General features: G+C 48.1%; 1 protein-coding gene across 1 annotated transcript in view; it reads right to left on the bottom strand.

Annotated features, from left to right (window-relative positions):
• The window catches only part of GNB1L (G protein subunit beta 1 like), a 54,822-nt gene extending 37,719 nt beyond the window's left edge, over nt 1-17,103 (bottom strand). Inside the window, exon 1 of the mRNA XM_080918842.1 lies at nt 17,083-17,103. The gene's annotated coding sequence lies outside the window, so the exon portion shown is untranslated. The remainder of the gene's footprint in view (nt 1-17,082) is intronic.
• Between the last annotated feature and the right edge of the window lie 2,401 nt (nt 17,104-19,504).

The raw sequence follows: 19,504 nt of genomic DNA, 5'->3' as shown, positions 1-19,504 counted from the left end.
TCCTGGGCACATGCAGTGAAGAGAACTGACTACCATGGGCTGTCTGTCTACTTTCCCACGTGCACATGACACGCACAGGCCTAAACACATATACAAAACTACGAATCTCTGAAGTCTCCAAGCCAGGCATAGTAATACATATCTATACTCTCAGTATGTGAGAGGCTGAGGCAGGAGGATCATGGAATTTAGAGGACAGACAAAACTATAAGGTGACTTCCAACCTACCCTGAGCTACATAGTAAGAGCCTCGCTCAGAGAGATACAGGGGAAGAAGCCAGTCTTCAAACGCCAAATCAGTAACTTAGCTTAAATACCAAAACACCAGAGGAAAGAAGCAATAAGATTAGAGAGAAAAAGAGAGACAGCACAAGTAGGGAGAGCCACAGGACTAGATTGGGAGACTCAGATAAGGAAGACAGGCAACTCCTCCAGATGAACAGTGCTAAGACAGAGATGAGTAAATTCAACAGTGACCAAAAGGGCTTATGCTTCAGACAGCTGAACACTGAAAACATGACGCTCTATAAACCACACTTCTACCCTGTAAAAAGCACAGTTTAGAGAAGGACTCCTAAGAGCCACACCAACTGAAGGGGTGGCTGCACTCTGAGCTCTGTTTGTTTTGCAGCACTGAGGGTAAGACTCAGGGCCTGCTGCAAGCAGGGCAAACGTGCTCACTGCTAACCTGCACGCTACATGCTCTGCTTAAATCCTTGCGAAAACAAAATATACACAGTAACCCAGCATACTGTGACCTTCTGACACATCTTACCAAGCACAGGAACACAGGACATTGGTTCTGTACAGTGTCTTCCAGCAAAACCAAAACTAACAGATAATAACGGTGGTGATAATGACAGTAATAATTAATAATAACAGTTCTAAACTATTTCCCTAAAACACAGGTCAATGTCCCTCATACCTGGTCTATATAGGAAGCCCCAGGCCAGACAGCCAAGCATACCTAATGAGACCCTATTTCAAACAAACAACGCCAGAATAAAACAATAAGAAGTCCTACAGAAATTAGCAAAGCCCATCCTTACAGAAGAATGCATGCCACCATCCTACAGTTTATCCCAGGAGTGGGAAGTTGACCCAATATTCAAAAGCAAATTGATATAAACACAAAACACTGAAGAAAAGTGCCAAATCATACTAGCCGACAGAGATCAAACTGGGAAAGTTCATTACTCACCCATGTTTTTTAAGAAACGTTCAGGGTTGACAAGATAGCTCAGCAAATAAAGGCACTTAAGTCAGGCGATCTAAGTTTGGTCCCAAAACGCATGTAAATGTAGGAGACCAGGTCTAAGCCGTCCTCTGACCTCCACATGCATGCTATGACAAGTGTGTGTACACACCCACACTAGGCACTCACACACACAATAATAATAAATTGTAAAAAATTTTTAGGAGGCATAATCATAATAGAAAATAATAAATCTGACTTTAACTTTTGCTCTTTAAAAAAATACTATAAGGGCTGCACATGGTGGTGTACACCCTTAATCCCAGCATTTGGAAGGCAGAGGCAGACAGATCTCTGTGGATTGTCTACATAATGTGTTTCAGAACAACCAAGGTTACAAAGGAAGACCCTGTCTCAAAAAACCAAACCAAACAAAAGTACCGAGATGGGCTGGCAAGACAGCCTGTCCCTTAAACAGCCCTCACTGCTCTTCCAGAGCTCCCAAGTTTGGTTCCCAGCACCTCTATAGGAGGCTCAAAACTGCCTGTGCGTTTCATCACCACCTGTAACTCCACCTCCAGAGAATCTAACATCCTCTTCTAACCTGCACAGGCACAGTACATGTGGTGCTCACACACCCACACACACACACACACACACACACACACACACACACACGCACGCACAAATGAAAACAAATTATCTTGAAAAATCATGTGCAACTTTTTGAATATTTATTTGTGTATGTGTGTGTTCCCTTGGAGCTGAAGTCACAGGCAAGTAATTATGAGCCTCCTGACGTTGTAGTAGGAAGGAAACTCAGGTCCTCTGCAAGAGCGGTAATAGTTCTTAATCACCAAGCCATCTCTCCAGCCCAAGGTATGAGAAATTTAAAAATACTATAAGAAAATAAAAGGCTTTACAAATCATATATGGAATATCTGGTGAGTAATCTGTATGAAATGAAAAAGGATGATATAATTCAGTGTCAGACTGCATGTAAACTTGATCAGGAGGCTAATACAGAAGGAATGCTGAAAGTTCAAAGTCAGCTGACCATAGAGTAAGTTGAAAGCCAGCCTAGGATACATAATAGAACCTAGAGAAACTGTATCAAAAAAACAGAGTAACTAGTAAATTCAATGCTGCCGCTGCAGCTTAAACTGGGCTTGGTGGCATAGCATGTGCCTACCATGCAGGGTTTGATCCCAGCACAGGTCAAAAAAAGTTATTATTAGCTGGTCAGAGTGAGACACAACGGTAACCCCAACACTGGAAGCTGATCTTAGTTTTGGCCTAGCCTGCACTACACAGTGCCCTAGCCTGTAATACATACAGAACCTGTATGGTGAAACACTAAAACAACAAAACTAATCTTCATTTTTCAAAGTTAGACAATGTCTAAAGATATTTAAACAAGATTCAAACTAGGTAAAAATGTTTAAACCAATACTTGACCCAAAAACAAGTGGTGGGCAAACGAAAGCATGAAGACAGAGTCTTTGGTCACTGTCATTAAGGAAGCACTGTAATAAAGGGCCACTGTGTGCTTACCAGAATGGCTAAAGTGGAAAAGCTGACACTATTTCCTGGAAAATGTGTGAAGCAGCAGAAACAGCCATACTCTGTAATGGGATTATAAAGTGGTACAACCACTTTGAAAATAGTTTAGTCATTTCTTTAAAAACAGTCCCAAACTGGAAACAACCCAAACATCCATCAACAGCTGAACAAACAGCCGTATATATCCACACAATGGAACACACTGCACACTCTACTGGAAAGGGTAGGAAGGACCCACACGCGCGTCAGCGTGAATGGATCTCAAAATAATCAGAAAGAGTAAACACTCCGATTCTATTTATACAAAGTTCTAGGAAATGCTAACTGACCTACTGGGAATCTAGGGAAGGGAAGTGTGGAGAAGGGGGAGGGGAGAGGCGTACAAAGGGGCAGGAGGAAGCTCTGAAGACAGTGTGCCCACTGTGCTTAAGACACAGTGGTGTATTAGCCCAGGTGTTGAAAACTATCGAGCTGTTAAATGACTGTAAATATGTTCAGTTTAGTGCGTGTACTTGTGTGTGTGTGTGTGTGTGTGTGTGTGCAGAGATATCTCAGTGGTTAAGCACACCTGCTGCTTTAGCAGAAGACCTGGATTGAGTTCCTTGCACCCACATAGTGGTTCACATCGCCTATAATTCCAGCTCTAGGGGACATGATACCTTCTTCTGATGTCTACAGGCACCGAGCACACATGTGGCACACACACATACATGCAAGCAAAACACCATACACGTAAAAATAAAATAATAATTAAAATAATTTTAAAAAACAAGCCACAAAACACCATCTAAGATGTGCAAACAGTAAACAAGCAGAAGAGGTTGCTCACTTATAGCCATTAGAGACATGAAAATTAAGCCAAAACCCAGGCCAGTAAGTACCTACTAAGTAGCTAAACGTTAGGGAAGACACAGAGGAAACCAGGTGCTGCCAGCACTGTCCCCACTGAAACGGAGGTTTCTGGAGAAGGCACAGTTCGGGAACACTGAAAAGTGGCAGTTTCTAAGTACACACCAAAGCAATTACCCAGCAGTTCCATTTCTAGGGTCTTAAGAGAGATGAAAACTTAAGTGCAAACAAAAGTCTATATACACACACAAATGTTTAGTTTCATTCCTAATCTCTGCACACAAAAAATAACACAAATGACTCTCCTCAGGCAATTAATTGGGCTACAAAAAAGAACAAGCTATTGACAAATCCAGCAGTGTGGATTAATTTCCACTAGTTAGTAAAAGTAAAAGAATAAGTGTTCTGTTTATGTGATTTTGCATTTATTATTTGTTTACGTAATTATTAACATTTATGTAATGCTTCAGAGCAGTCTGGAAAAGGCAGACGTGGAGCTAGGGAGGAGAGATTAGTAGCTACTAGGGTCAGAGGGGGAGGAAGGACCTCAACATCAACAGGCTGTTGGCGGGATGAGTTTTCTGCAGCCAGACGCTGCTATAGTCATGTTAAGCCTCACTAGTCAAAAACACTGCTACTGCTCTGTATCTGTGAGGTCAACGTTTGATGGAAGCCAAGCATAGAGATACAGTCAAGATCCCAGCACTGTCGAAAGAGGATCACAGGCCAGACCCTGGAGGTGATCTCCCACGGGGTCCCACCTGATGTACATTCTGGCTATGCTGTGACTCCCTTCCTTAGAGAGCAGGATGAAAAGAGCAACCGCAGTGGAGAAGCCTGGGGAACGCCACCTCTGCCAGCCCACCAAGGTCAGTGTTGGCAGCGAGGAGGCGCAGGGATGACACACACCAATGACTTTATGTGAAAATATTGGCACTTTATCTTTGTACTCCTCCTCCTTAGACTTAGGGCCTCAGTGTGATCATGAGGCAAACAAGTTAAGAAATCAGCTGAGGAGTGTTCTCAAAGGACCAGCCAGACTATGGCGCCTCACAACTGCCAAGGTTATCAACAATGCCCAGGGTAAAGGGCTGGAGAAACGGTTCAGCAGTTAAGAGCACTGCCTGCTCTTCCAGAGGTCCTGAGTTCAGTTCCCAGTAACTGCATGGTGGCTCACAACCATCTGTAATAGGATCTGTAGGATCTGATTTCTGCTTCTGGTATTTGTGATAATAGATCATATACATAAAAGTAAGAAAAAAGAAGTATAAGAGACTGTCAGAGTCAGTAGGCGAGGAGACAGGGGAGGTGTGCAAGGAGAGGTCCTGGGGCGGAAAAGAACATTAGGTTCACTTCAGGAGTCTGCATTCAGCCTGGATTTAGTCCTCAGTGGTGCCTAAGAGCCGAATGAGCGAGAGAGCTCTTTTGTGTGCACTAACATGATGAGCCCTGCTCACCCGGCCATCCTCTGTAAGGCAGTATTCAAATAAAACACACTATGCAATATATGTGGAGTAACTTTCTTGTACTTCGGCTAATGGCATTTAATTTGCCACTACTATATGATAAAAACTCAATTCTTGTTTAGACATTTCTGGCTTTTGAGCAACCCCTAGCTCTGCTCAAGATCACTGTAAGACTTAACACCTCATTTTGTTTTGTTGTTTAGACAGTCTCACCATGTTTTTGTTGTTTTTAAGACAAGACATTTCTGTGTAGCCCTGGCTGTTGTGGAACTCACTATGTAGAACAGGCTGATCTCCAACCCACAGCCAGCATCCTGCCTTTGCCTTACGTGCTGGGGTTAAAGGTGTGAGCCATCACGGCTGGGTATTTGTTTTATCTTATACATATGGGTGTTTGCCTTCATGCTCGTATGAGAACCACATGTATACAGTGCCCATGGAGGCCAAAGAAGACATCAGAACCCCCGGGACCCGAGCCATGAAGGCGCCAGGAACCAAACCCAGGTCTTCCACAAGAGCAGCAAGCCAAGCAAGCCATCTGCTAGCCACACAAGGCGCTTCGTTTGCATGCCATGCAGTATGCCAGGAAGGTCAGCTTGTTCCCTGCAGCCCAGGGACTTGTCATAAGGAGAGAGGATCCCCAGCATGGCAGGACTGAAAGAACACAGTCATAAGCAGACACACAGGGGACACAAAGGTGCAGGGATTCTTCCCACTTCCTGGCTGTACCTAGAACAAGGACGGCACTTCCTGAACAGTGCTAGTTGGAGCAGAGCTCTGATGGGAGAACTCGGCAGTTTTGGCCAGTGTGCTGGCTGCTCTCCTCCATGGGGCTCTATTGCAGCTGTAGCCTTGAGCTGTCCAGCTAGACGACTGGCGTGTTGCTTGGTGCTTCGGCTCACAACCCAGGCACCAAGAACTGAGCACAGCCCTCTGGAGTTGTCAAGTGCAGGGTGATCAGCACATGGTGGGTTCCACACAGCCCATCAGAGATCAGCCCCCACGCCTTCTCAGTCAGGAGTTGGACAGCCCACTACAAGATACACTTTTGTGCTCTTGGTTCTGAGCCCATGACAAGGGTGGATGCTGCCTGTAGAGCAGCCTCTATAGAGACTTCAGAGCTTCTGAGGGTCGGTCCTGCCATAAATAACCAAGAACACAGTCCTTTCCAGAGAGGGACGGCTGCTTCCATGTGCTGCAGCAGAGCTGTACTCCCTGTCCCACGAAGAACCGGACATCCTCCCAGGCGGCTCTGACATCCAGAGACCTGGGTCTTTACTACAGATGCTGCAGCTCAGCCCAGGAAGGACCCCGGGAGGCTGGACCTGCCCCTGCAGCCCCTCCCTGCCTCAAGTATGCGGGAAGCAGGTCTACAGAGGTAACTCAAGCTGCACAAAGAAACCATTCCTGGAATGGGGCTCCATTTGGAGACTCAGAGTCAAAGGCGCACTTCATTGCTGCTTTCCAAATCCCAAGCATTGTCAGGGCCTTTCCCCTTTGAAGCCTCGCTGAGTGATTGAAGCATCTACTTTCTGAGGGGCAGATAGCACTGGGCCAGTAATCTGACTCTAAGCCACGGGATAAAGGTAGTTTGTTTCCTCTCAGCCTGTCTGTCAACACCTCCTCAGTAATTAGCCCTAATTATTACAAAGGGCCAGCCTCCCATTCGGTTATTAAATCAGAAATGGTATCATGGCTGGGCATCTGTCAACGCCCCAACTGGCGACCTTCGATTCATTGAATCCTCTGTCAGTCTCCGCCTTGGGAAGTACTCAGGCAGGCAGGGAGGCAGTAGCTTCAAAGCTACAGAACCCAGGAAGTATTCTGGGGCAATAGGGAGGTAAGGAGGATGGCAGGAAGATAAGGAAAACAGCAGAGAAAGTGGGTGCCTGAAGCCCAGTGCCAACGTGGGAACTGGCACCTTCCCCGGGACCTGGAGGGGACACTCCAGCCACTGTCTCACCTCGCTTACTCCAGGGCTGACCACCGTCAGTCTGTGAATGTGTAGACAGCTGCTCTTTCCCGAGAAGGGCAAGATACCCCGGGCCTACACTGAGACATCTTCCATGAGAAGACAGGCAGGCTGCAGCCTTGGCAGACAGCTAGGCCTGCAAGCCAGGGAAGCGCTTAACTAGCCTGTGTGGTTGCTCAGGAGTAATCTCCATGCTGAGCTGACACCATATTCCTGAAAGCAGTGAGCAGACATGCCTACCCCTGCAGCCTGAGCCAGAGCCTTGACTTCTCCACAGGAGAAATAGGTTGCTGCTCTTTCTATGACAGAGACCCAACCACTTGCCAATCACTGCCTAGTTCTGAGGTGATGCTGCCCAGCTGGACGTGTGCATGGCTTTACTTCCCTTGGGACAGTGTCCAGTCCCAGTTCTCCACACCTCCTGGCCACTCATCCCACCAGGTCTCACTGCCTGCTCGCAAAGGCCCGGATGACTTAGGGAGGTAACAGACCAGCTACAGTCCTATTTCCTCAGCAGGCCTGCCTGCTGGAGATACAGCCGGTGTGATAAGTGAGGAAGCAAGCAGAGCACCTCAGCCCTCCTGCCAGCCCACACTGCTATCTCTTTCCCCCTAGCAGTACCACAATCAAGTCCCTGTCGAATCCTCATGTCTAGTAACTGTCATGTGGCCAGGCCAGGCTAATGGAGTAGCATGAGTGGGTCCCAGGAACTGGGTACATGAGGTAGTGTTCATCCTTGCTCTTTAGAAGCCTCTTGGTTGGAGCATGTAAGACACAGAGTACTGGTCAACCCTATTTATAAAGGCTTCCATCACTGACTGAGCTCAGAGCTAATGCCAGGATAGAATTCCTGAGCTGCAAGGCAAACATGGATTCTCCAAAAACAGGCACCGCAAGCTGCACCCAAGGATATTTATCCACAGCTTAAGAGGAGTCTAAGGAGCCTAAGCAGTATCAGAAAGGATGCCTGCTCTGAGGACTTACAGACAAAAGTGGGAACCCAGCCAGGATGAGGCCTTTCTGTGTCTCAACACATGGAAATTCTTGCTTCTCGACAGGAAGTGTGATCGTCCTTTGTGTTAGAACCAGCTCTAGAGCCCAGTAACCAAGGCCCCTTGGAGAAGGTATCCTTAGCCAGGGTGGTGGGAAATCTGCCCTTCAGCCACAGATATCTGGGCTCCTGCACTGTAATCACAAGGGACAGCCTGTGGTAAGGGAAGAAGATAGAAGATAGATGTCCCTTTTCATCAGCCACCCATAGGGCCCTCAGGGGCTCTGTGCCTGCTACAGAGGACACTGTGGCTCAAAGACACTAAGGTAGTTCATGCCTGCTACTGTTCTAGAGAGCAGGCTGCCCACGGATACGGTGGTCCCAGGACGTGAGGTCTAAGTGCTGAAAGAGCTGAGTGAGTGGTACACCAGAGCCCATCACACTTTCCTCTCTCCTGGGACCAAATGTGGGTTCTTATAAAACCAGCTATGGATACACTGTACCAGAGTGTAGTCAGGGAGCAGTGAGTGGCTGAGGCCAGACCCAGTCTATGCTCCATGGAAAAGGGAGAAACAAAATCCTCTGTCAATCAAGATACGACAGGCTGTACTCGGGTATGTGCGCGCGCACACACACACACACACACACACACACACACACACACTCCTACCTCAGTGGCCTCACACATGAAAAATGTATTGCTTGCTCAGATTACATAGCCATTATGGTGGTCAGAGTCTCTGCCCATCACAGGCCTTGACAGCAGACCCTCCCTTATCCCAGTCACACTAACAAGGAAACTCCAGGCTTAATGTCAAAGGCAACATATGAGACTTTAGGAAAACAGGACAGTGCCTTTGAACCCTCATGTAGGGAAAAATTTCTTAAATAATAAATGAGACAAGCCCGTGTACGGAACAGCTAAGAACAGCCTACTGGGGCAGAGACGAGAAATCCCACACCTCAGCACTGGCCTCAAAAGGCCCTGCACAGAGTACAAAGGGCTGCCCACAGCACTGCTGAAAACTACAAAATGAAAATGAAACCCATCTTGGGCACTGTTTTGGGAGTACCTCAAATTCTTCAGCTGATGTCTCAGTCCCCACTATATGACAGAAAATGATTCTATCTGAATAGGGTACTTAGAAAAGGTAATTTAGGTAAAATACCTTTTGGGTAGGCCTGTTCCAACATGCTTGGTGTCCTGGTAGATAAGGACATGGAAATGCATTCAGAGGAATGTTTGGGCAAGGACACAGGGAAGATGGCCACCCACAAACCAAGGGGAGGCTTTAGGAAAAACCATGCTGCCTACACAATTTAACCTTTGATTTCCCCACTCCAAGGGGAGACACGCTTCTGGTTTGAGTATGTACACTATAGATTACAGGCTCATTCTTTCTCCATAGTGGCTGCCTCCAATGTGAATGGCTACTTACTCAGCTCAGTACTGAGCAGCTCACCTGTGATGGTTTAAGAAGAATGGCCCCCATAGGCTCATATATTTGAATGCTTAGTCACCTGGGAGTGGCACTATTTAAAAGGATTAGAAGGATTAAGAGCTGTGGCCTTGTTGGAGGAAGTGTGTCATTATCAGCCTATGTTAAGAATCTCCCTCTTTGCCTAAAGATCAGGATGCAGCTCTCAACTACTTTAGCTACAGCTTCACTGCCATGTGGGCCACCATGCTTCCCACCATGATGAAAATGGACTAAACCTCTGAAACTGTAAGCCAGCCCCCAGTTAAATGTTTTCTTTTAAAAAGAGTTGCCTTGGTCCTAGTGTATCTTCACAGCAACAGAACAGAGACTAAGACACCACCCCACATGAAGAGAACCTTTGTAACTCAGGTACAGATGTGTGTGGCTTCCTTTGATCACAGTACTGGAGGCTGGGTGATGCCTCCTATGACCCATGGTTCCCCATAACACCAACTCTGTGGTCCTTGTTGATGGGAGACCTGTTGGTGTCTCAGAGATGTAGCAGTAAGCAGAGCACATCTATTCATTCCAAGACACACGGGAGGAACAGCAAAAGACAGGTGCCCACTCAGGTTTCTGAGACTTTTAAGTTCTAGCTGATACTGACAGAAGCTGTAAGAATGGCAGTTTTACTCACCTGGTCCCTGCAATTAGACTCTAGAAGCATTAACTCTTCTCATTTTGTTGTTCATAATGTGACGACAGAGTCACAGGGGCTTAGGTCTCTGCCAGGGCACAGTACATATCATCCCCATCCTCCTGACCAGCCAGTGAGGACAAATGAAAACTTTTATATCCCCACCAATAGCATGAGGGAGCCCACCTGCCATGTCCTTCATAACCCTGCACATGTAAAACTTAATCTTAGAACTACTCATGTTTTTTCTGCAGAACTGCTCTAGTTTGGATCTCAAATGCTCTGCAAAACACGTGTTAAACGACTGGTCCCCATCTTGACTCTGCTAAGAGGTGGTGGAGCCCTATGTGGGATCTCAGGGAAGGTTTCAAGTTACAAGTGTGCCCTTGAAGAGGATACTGGGACCTCTGCTCCTTCTTTTACCTTCTCATACAGGACATGAAGTGAGTGTTTTTACACCATGATGAACCACCAATGAGGCAGTCTGACCCCAAACCTTTCCTGTTCACAAAATGATTATCTTAGCACATGTTACTAAAGGAAGCTAACAAGTGTTTTTATGACCTTAAAAACAAAAGTCATCTTTAATACATCTGGAGTGTGTATTAAATCGATGTAGGCACCCAGCCCTACTACGTTCCCGAAAGCCAACCAGTTATTAAGTGGTTTTTCTGACATTCATCTGAAACACCACCCAACGATGTACCAAATTTTCAACATACATGGTTCTAAATGGTTTGTCTATTGTTTCTCTCTATTCTAATGCCCAAGTACTTCAAAAGTTGCAGCTTTACAAACTACTCCAACGTCTCTGGGGACTTTATTGCCATTACTTTCTGGTTTCCTTAGAGATTGGTCTTTGTTTTGTTTTTTTTTTAAGATTTATTTATTTTATGTGTATAAGTACACTACTGCTGTCTTCAGACACACCAGAAGAGGGTATCAGATCCCATTACAGATGGTTGTGAGCCACCATGTGGTTGCTGGGAACTGAACTCAGGACCTTTGGAAGAACAGACAGTGCTCTTAACCGCTGAGCCATCTCTCCAGCCCAGAGATTGGTCTTTTAAAAACCTATTGATAGGTCCCATGGCCTGTTGTCTAGAGATGAGAAGTCAGGGTATTTCCTAGGGAAGTTAGCAGCATACACTAGTCAACGGCATGCTTGTCACTGTGTCTAGCTCTAGGGGAATTCTCTTCTGGGTCATCATTCCTAGTTGCAGCATGGGTAAATGACCCCAGGCCCTGCACACAGGCCTAATCTGATACAGCCTTCTCTCTGAGGAATAGATCACCTGGGTCACTGACTCTGGGGAAAGCTAGATGCTGTTGCCACTGTTGCTGACGTCACTAGACACAAGGCACTGTTTAAATTTTTAAATTTTATTTCATGTGCAGTGGTGTTTTGCCTGCATGTGTCTGTGTGAGTGTTGGAGCCTCCAGAACTGGAGTCACAGGAAGCTGTGAGCTGTCATGTGGTTGCTGGAAACTGAACCAGGGACCTCTGGAAGAGCAGCCAATGCTCTAACTGCTGAGCCATCTCTCTAGCCCTGACAAGCTACTTTATAATGGTCTAGAAGACCACAATCCAATCTTTTGTTCTACCTACAGAAGGCCAGGGGCGGACAACTCGGTCACTGCTACCACAAGGCCTCCTTTCCTCAGAACCCAACACAGTTAAGTGGACTTCTAAAGAGGACCCAGCCTAATTTTCTAGGTTACCTAGCCTCTGCTGAATGTTCTCAAGCCTACCAACCATAGATGCTATGTGGTAGGCCTTCAAACATGGCAGATTACCCAAGCCTTCAAGAGATGTCCCAGGACATCAGGGTCGGCAGGAGTGATGGCAATTTCAAGCAGAGAGGAAGGCAGAGGCATTAGGGGCCAGCAACACAGCAAGAGCCAGTGAGTAATTAGAGAAATCATCTCAGAGGGTATTCCAGGGTCCACTATCAGAGTCACAGGCAGGCCAGCCACAGCCAGTTATAAGAATAAGAGAGCGTCCTAGCCATGAGCAATCATGGGAGCAGCTGGGCCAACTAGAATAGAAATAGAAACCTTGTGCTACTACAAGACCATCTCTGTCACCAACCTGCCAGCTGTTTCATGTACACGGGCTCTGTGCTTTGAAATAACCACAAATAAACCACCGGTACCCAAAGCATCTTAGTAAGCAATTCAACGTGTTCCAAGCCTCACCAAATGTTTGCTCATCATGGCCTGTCCTAGAGTAGCCAGCTGTATTTCCAAACTATGGTTGTCTAAGTGTCTAGAAAGGTTTCCTCTAGACACAGCTGTAAAACTGAAAGAGTGATGCTCTTGTCTAAGCACTTCTAAGTGAGTACTGGGCAGCTGTGTCCCTGCCCTCACACCAGTTTGGCTCAAAGGAGCCTGCACGCTCAGTTCTCATTAAAAACTCACCCTTGTGCAGAACTGGTCTTTCTTCATTCCGATCCCAGGCCCCACATTCCCATCTGCTACCTAAAGCTCTCAAGTCAGATCCCAAGGCCACCCAACACCTGGCATTCCTTCCCCTTCAACTCAGCTCTTCCCATCAGACTGTCACCGTCACAGGCTCCACCGGGAACCACCGCACACCTGTGACACTGGGCTCCGCTGACTGAGAGCAGAATTTCTGTTCACACACAAAACTGTCCGCAGCCACCACACACTCAGCAGTCAACTGAGATCAGCAATGCCTCTTCCAGAGATACATATCTACGCCAGACAGACACAGAGGCTCAATCTGCGTGCGTGTGCCTGTGTGTACTCTGCAGAGCAGGGGTTGGGTAGGGGCTTCTTTGTTTCAGCATAACCGGGTATAGTGAGAACGTTGCCCTGTAAAAAGAGCAACAACTAGAGTAGAACCAACCTCTTGCATTCAAACCTCCCAGCTGCCCAGGGCTTCAAATAAGCCACAGGAAGTGTGGTTATCAGCCAAGATGTCATCGTCAGAAGGGTAAATATGGCTGCTTCTGCACTGCTTACAAGAAATGAAATCCACCAAACTGGGCAGTGACAGATTGAGTGGTTTTTTTAAAGACAGTATACACATACAATAGGGTATTATTTAACCATTAAAAAAAAAACAAAACAAGAAACAAATTCAAGCAACATGGAACCAAAGGCACTGTGAAGTGAACTAAACAGGTAGAGACAAATGCCACAGGCATCTGTATCTGTATTCGAAAACTATCAGAGTTGATCTGACAGCAGCAGAAGGCAAATAATGGTAACAAGACAGGAAAGACCAGAAAGAGACAGAAGATTAGACCTTCCACAGCACAGCATGCGCTTAAGAACTGACAAAAACATATTTTATCTTTTATAAGGGACCATGAGAGGAGTGCAAATACAATCCCATACAAACAGTATCAACATTTACAAAAGGAAACGGTAATCACCAGATTGGGTATAATCTATATATCCAATTATATTATACTTCATAGATATGCCATTTAAAAACAAGAAAAAGAGTTAGACCAGCACTCAGAAGGCAGAGGCAGAGGGTTGAGAGTTCAATGCCAGCCTGGTATGTATCAAGTTCCAGACAAGATTAGTGAAACATTATCTCAAAAACAATAACAACAACAACAAAACAACCAAAATATTTTCAAAGGAGCAACAGCTTCCTTTAAGCAGCAGAAGTCACAGAGAGCACGACAGAGGTGGAGAAACACCAAGGTTATGTGTGGGGGCAGCATCTGTGCACAGTGCTATAATCTGATGACTGACCACAGAGCCTTTCCTGTAAAACTGGCCAGGTACAACAGCACTTCCAGGTGTGGGGCAGGAACTCAGCTAGGAGCCCAACACAGGCCCGAATCCTGTAGCAGCAGGGAGAGGTCATGTGCCTTTCTGTCTAGCTATCCAGCCACAGGGTAGGTGGAGTCACCTGCAGACAGCACTGTTCTGTCTGGGAGCTGGGGAGCCTCCCTCACTATGCATGGCCTCAAAGGGGACTGCTGCCAGGCTAGAGTACTGAGCAGGGTGGCTGGCTCTTATGGGATCTCTGGGACACTGTTCACACACCATGGGGCACCCACATACAACTCCCAGTCTGTTTTCTGAGGTTCTAAGGTCTCCTGATAAGCTGGTTCTAGCTTCCAAGAAGAGGAGTTAAACACACTTTAAAGGTACTGAGACAAGTTTGGGGGCTGCCTCCTTTAGATGGGAGACAAGTGGCCTCAGCACTATACTAATGACTGGGACCGGGACTCTCAGGGTCCCGGGGAGCTCTCCTTAGCCAGCTGCTGCTGACACCAGGCACTTCTGGATATAGGGTCAGACCTCAACCAACAGAGCTTAGAGGGAGGAGCTAAAGGAGCCTCAAGAGAGTGGAGTACCCATACTAAGTGCTAGGGATACTGAGAGCAGCTAACTAAGTACTGCCTTACTGTGGGCAGCTATGGGGCCACTGGTGGCTGGCTTGATGTGGAAGGCAGCAGACAGTGGCATGGTACTCAACAAAACTGTTCTGAGTAACTTCAATAACACAGATCCTGGCAGAAGAGTTCATAATCATCAGGCAAGGTACCTATTGTAGTAGGGGGCGACCCAGGCCCAAGCTAGGTCTATCAGTCAATTGAGGCTCTCAGAGACAGAGCTGAGATTGTCCTAATAGTGTTCAAAGTGGAAGACACATAATCACCCAGGCTCTGAGCCAAAATAGCAGCTAGTAGTGATGGAGCACCATCAAAGGGCAGAGTCAGGAACCCAGTGGACGGCTGTCCTGAGTGGCCACGGGTCTGGTATGCATCCAGCTGGAGGGCTCCTTTCCTCAGGCTTGCTGCCAGAATGATTAGCTGTACTATTCCGCTCCACGGTGGTGCACGCACACATGGGGTTCCCACAGCAGGGCCTCTCAATCCAGGAATCCGCCAAGGGGTCACGTCCTGAAGTACCATCCATCTGCTGCCAAGGATGTGCATTGGTGAAAGTGGCTGCCATCAGGATTATCAGGATTCTGACAGTGACACCTGCCACGAAGCATGCCAGGAGCAAAGGAAGAAGTGCCCACAGAAGATCTGGTGTGGACAGAGGCAGGCACAACGGAATAGGCCAAGGAACAGCTGGGCAGCATGTGGCAGACTGCTATTCCAGGTAAGTGTTGAGGACCAGGGGAGCTGAGCCAGTAAGAGTAGAGGGGCTGTCAGATGCAGGCCATCATCCAAGGAAATCTGTCCAAAAACAAGGTGGGAAGAGCAGGAACCAGGCTCAACCATCACCTGACTGGCAGGAAGAGGCAGCAGGCGGAAAACCCTCAGGAACCTGACTAGCTGCTCTAAATTGGGGGAGGGACCCAGGGGCAGGCCCTGGAACTTGGAAACGGACAAATGCTGCCTGTGACTTTCCAGGTATAATGACAGATGCTGTCCATCGTAGCAAGGACCAGGTCAGAACATCGGGAAATTTTAGGGCAGTGACTGTCCAACTGTCATTTGTTCCTTTTGTACTGAATGCTGACCACACACCACCCACAAACTGGGTGCCATTCTCATTGCCAAGAAGACCGGCAAAGTGACGTGTGTGCAGTCACACACCGGTTAGTAAAGAGCAGCAGAGGAGCAGAGCCTGGTTGCAATGACAAGCTTAGCAACAGGCCACTCTGAAGGTTACGGACCACCCTTCAGAGTGGAATGAGTGGGTTTCTAGCTGCCTGAACACTATAAACTGCTAAGAACAGAGCACACCAAAACTTCCTTGCATACAGCACCAGGCACCCCTGACAGGAGCGGGTTGCCTATCTGTTTCCTCCTGCTCCCAGGATCTCCAGAGAGACCACCTGCAGGCAAAGCTGCCCAATCATGCACACTTTTCCCTCCTCCTCATCCCTGCCAAAAGTGAAATTCCGAGATTCCACTCGGAGGTCTCCTGGTGATACCACCAAAACCTGGGCTGAGCCTAGAAACTTCCTTTTGATGGCTGAACCCACCCTTAATCCAAGCTGTAGTCACCAGAGGCCACACAAGGAAAGGGGACAAGGAGCCCTCCTCTGGGGCTCTCACACTCTGCTCCAGTCTCTCTAGTGAGAGAAGCCCACTACTTGAGACCCCCCTCTCAACTCTCTGCTTCATCCCGATACACATAGCCCAACTCTCCAAAACTCTCCTAGGAGCACCAACTTTTGCATATGTCTTCATACCCTGATTTTCCATGTGTTTACCCCCAACCCAGAGTCCGTTTCTCCAAACAGGTACAGCAAGGTTGATCTTTCTACCAGCACCTCCAAAGTGGCTTGCAACACTCAGCAGTCAGCACCACCAGCACCTACTTTTACCACATCCCAGGTAGACCCCTGACTCACGCCTGAAAGCACAGGCCTTGACCTGGGATTCACACCATAAATTATCAGCCAAATGCAGTCTCTCAGTGAGTAAAAGTAGTGCCCACAAGCCAGGCCCTAATCCCAAAGTTAGGCTGCCCACAAACACCATGTTGCATGCCCAGAGGCCAGTATGGCACCAAGACCTCTTGTCCCAACTTCAAACCTTAGATGTTATCTGCCGACTCACGTGCATGCCTGAGTGACCCTGGCAACCTAGAAGAAGAGCCCCTACCCTGAGTGAGGCAGCCAACTTCTGCTTCTTCCTAACCCTGCGCCAGTCACTAACTTTGAGCCTCATGATCATCCCATGTGGTCCTCTGCATATCTGTCTGTTGAACTCTCTCGCTTCTCTCCGCCATTCCAGACTGGCACTAGGTAATTTCGCTCCTCTTCCCGGATTGGACAGTAATCTTCCTCCGCAGGCCAGGCAATAGCTAATACGCTGGCTGAGTTCTCTCCTCCTGAGACCCAGGAGACCCGGGAACAGAACTTGCCCAAAGTCAAACTGTGAGTGGAGGACAGACTACCTGCACCGCCCGCCCTTCCGCCAGAAGCCGCCATGCAGGACGTTCGGAGTCCCGGAAAATGAAGCCCACTTACCAGAGAATGCGCCAGGGACGCAGCCAGATCCGCTGAGAACTCCAGGCAGAGGGGCGTCCTTCCGAGGCCAGGATCCCACAGCCACCTGCAAAGGGAAGAGCGAGACCAGGTGAGCGGGGCGGGACTCCTCACGACAGAGCCTCCACCCGGGCGCCCCACCTCGCCCCGCCGCACAGACCCCGCCGCGGAGACGCGAGCGTGACCCGGCTGGCTCCTGGGATCTTACGGTCGCCTTGTCAGCCACGCCCCCTCGGCTAGCGCGGCCACCCCCGAGGTGCCCACTCCGGCGCCCCGCACGCCCTAAGTTAGCCTTTCGCGGGGCTGCGCGCGCACGCCCAGGCCGCCGCGCCTGCGCCCTGAGCAGCGAGGCCTCAGTCTCGGGGACGTCCACACCGCGCCGGCGCAGGGGGTGATGGGAGCGCGCGCTGGGTACTAAGCAGAGAGGCCTCATGCGCAGGCGCTGGGAGTTCTGGGTCCCACCGGAGTAGGGGCGGTTCCCGTGCCTTCCCAGTCTTGGAGGACTGCCCACGGCCGGCGTGGGTCTAAAGCCTGAGGGCGTCATGAGGCCTCCGGTACTGAGTGGCTGCTGAGCCTTCAGGCCTGGGGAGTATATCTTCCTGAGTGGCAAGTGTCAGTGTCTTTGTGTGTGTGTCTGAGTCTTCTCCCTACACTTGAATGTCTAGCAGCTGCAAGCAAACAAGAACTGTGGCTTATCTGTGTGTGTGTGTGTGTGTGGTGTGTGTTTGTGTGTGTGTGAATATGTGTGGGGGTGTGTTTGTGTGGTGTGTGTGTGAATGTGTGGGGTGGTGTTTGTGTGTTTGTGGGGTGTGTTTGTGTGACTGTGTGTGGGGTGGTGTTTGTGTGTGTGTGTGTGTGTGTGTGTGTGTTACCCCTCTTAGGCCAGCGCATTGCACAGAACTGACACTTTAGAGGGTCCAGGAGAGGAGCCCATGTGCCCCTCACATGCTTGTGCATGGTTCGTCCGTGTAGCTCCTCGGTGTTCTTGTGGTGTCATCCTTCCCACAACCCGGACGTGTGTTTAGATGGGCCTTGGACCAGGAACAGAGGGCTTTGCTGCATAGTAATACTTCTGAAAGCAAGCATACGCATGACACACCACCTCCCTGTTTGCTCTGCTCTGGTGACTCCTTTCATGAAAGATCTCTGAAATGTTATCTGCATTTACACCCAAACTCACTCGCTTTGATCCTTGATACTGGAATCAAAGATCACATTGTACCTTCCAAGGGTCTGTGGGCCTTTCAGTAGCCTGGGCCAAAAGCAATAAAAGTGGCACCCAGCCAGGAAACACCTCCTTGAAGTGTGAATGAAACTTGGCTTTTTTTCTTCAGTTGTATCTTTCCTAATTGACCTGATAATTTAAACTTCCTCCCTGGAGGGAAGAGTTGTTTCTGTAAATTCCGATCACCCTCAGGCCCCAAGCAGCTTGGCCAGTTAACAGAGAGGGAACTGTAGGCTTGTTCAAAAGACTACACCACCAAGCCTTTTTCCAAATTACCTTTTGGGCTTTATTTTTGGGCATCACCTCAGATGTTCAGGACAGTGTTCATGTCCCATAGTAACCATTGTAAGGCAGAGCAGAGGTGACATTAATACACGTGTTCACAAGGCTGTGCAGCTATTACCACCCCTACCCCCGTTTCCAGAACTATTTGATCGCATGACTCCTCACCCCTAACCCTGAGCTCCCGATGCTCTGAGTCTGACTTTGACTGTGTACCCCATGTATCTCACAAAAATGTTGTCCACTTGTGAATGCATTTAATTTCATAAATGTTCAAGGTCCACCCATGCTCTAGCATGTACCTGCATTGCCTTCTTTTTAAGGGCTGACTGAAAGCCTGCAGAGAAGGCCAAGACTGCACTTGAATAGTGTAGATTGTCCTGAAGCTGTTGTATTTTAATGTTAATTCCACTTCCCCAAGAAGGGCTGCCTAGTTACTGACTCCAACTTAACCTTCCCATTTTAATTAGTAAAATAAAGGAAAGCCAGTGACTGGGCAGGACGGGGTGGAGAGGGCTGAGAGGCCTGAGGAGGTCAGAGGACGGAGGGGGAAGGTCATGGAAACATGGAGTTTCCCAAGGACCAGCTGGACCCAGGTGTTACTAATTGGTGTTAAATAGCTATGAACATTAAGGATTTTAAAGGTCTATCATCTTATATGAAGGGCAGCTTGTATCTTTGTCTATTTGATGCAATTTTGTTGTGTAGAGGGTTTGCAGATTGAAAGTCGAACATATAAACCTGTATGAAAAGCTATTGGGCTATAGAGTTGTGTTTGTGTGGGATTTTGGGGTACAGAAATACCCCGGGACAGAGGCAGAGAACAGGCAGTAATAAACCACCAAAGGAAGAGAATTTCGAGAACGAGTTGGACCGTGGTGGTTCAGACCAGGCACC

The sequence above is a fragment of the Micromys minutus genome (genome assembly GCF_963924665.1).
Source record: "Micromys minutus genome assembly, chromosome: 7".
Classification (NCBI taxonomy): domain Eukaryota; kingdom Metazoa; phylum Chordata; class Mammalia; order Rodentia; family Muridae; genus Micromys; species Micromys minutus.
Note: the sequence above shows the minus strand (reverse complement) of the source record. Positions and strands in the feature narration are given on the sequence as shown.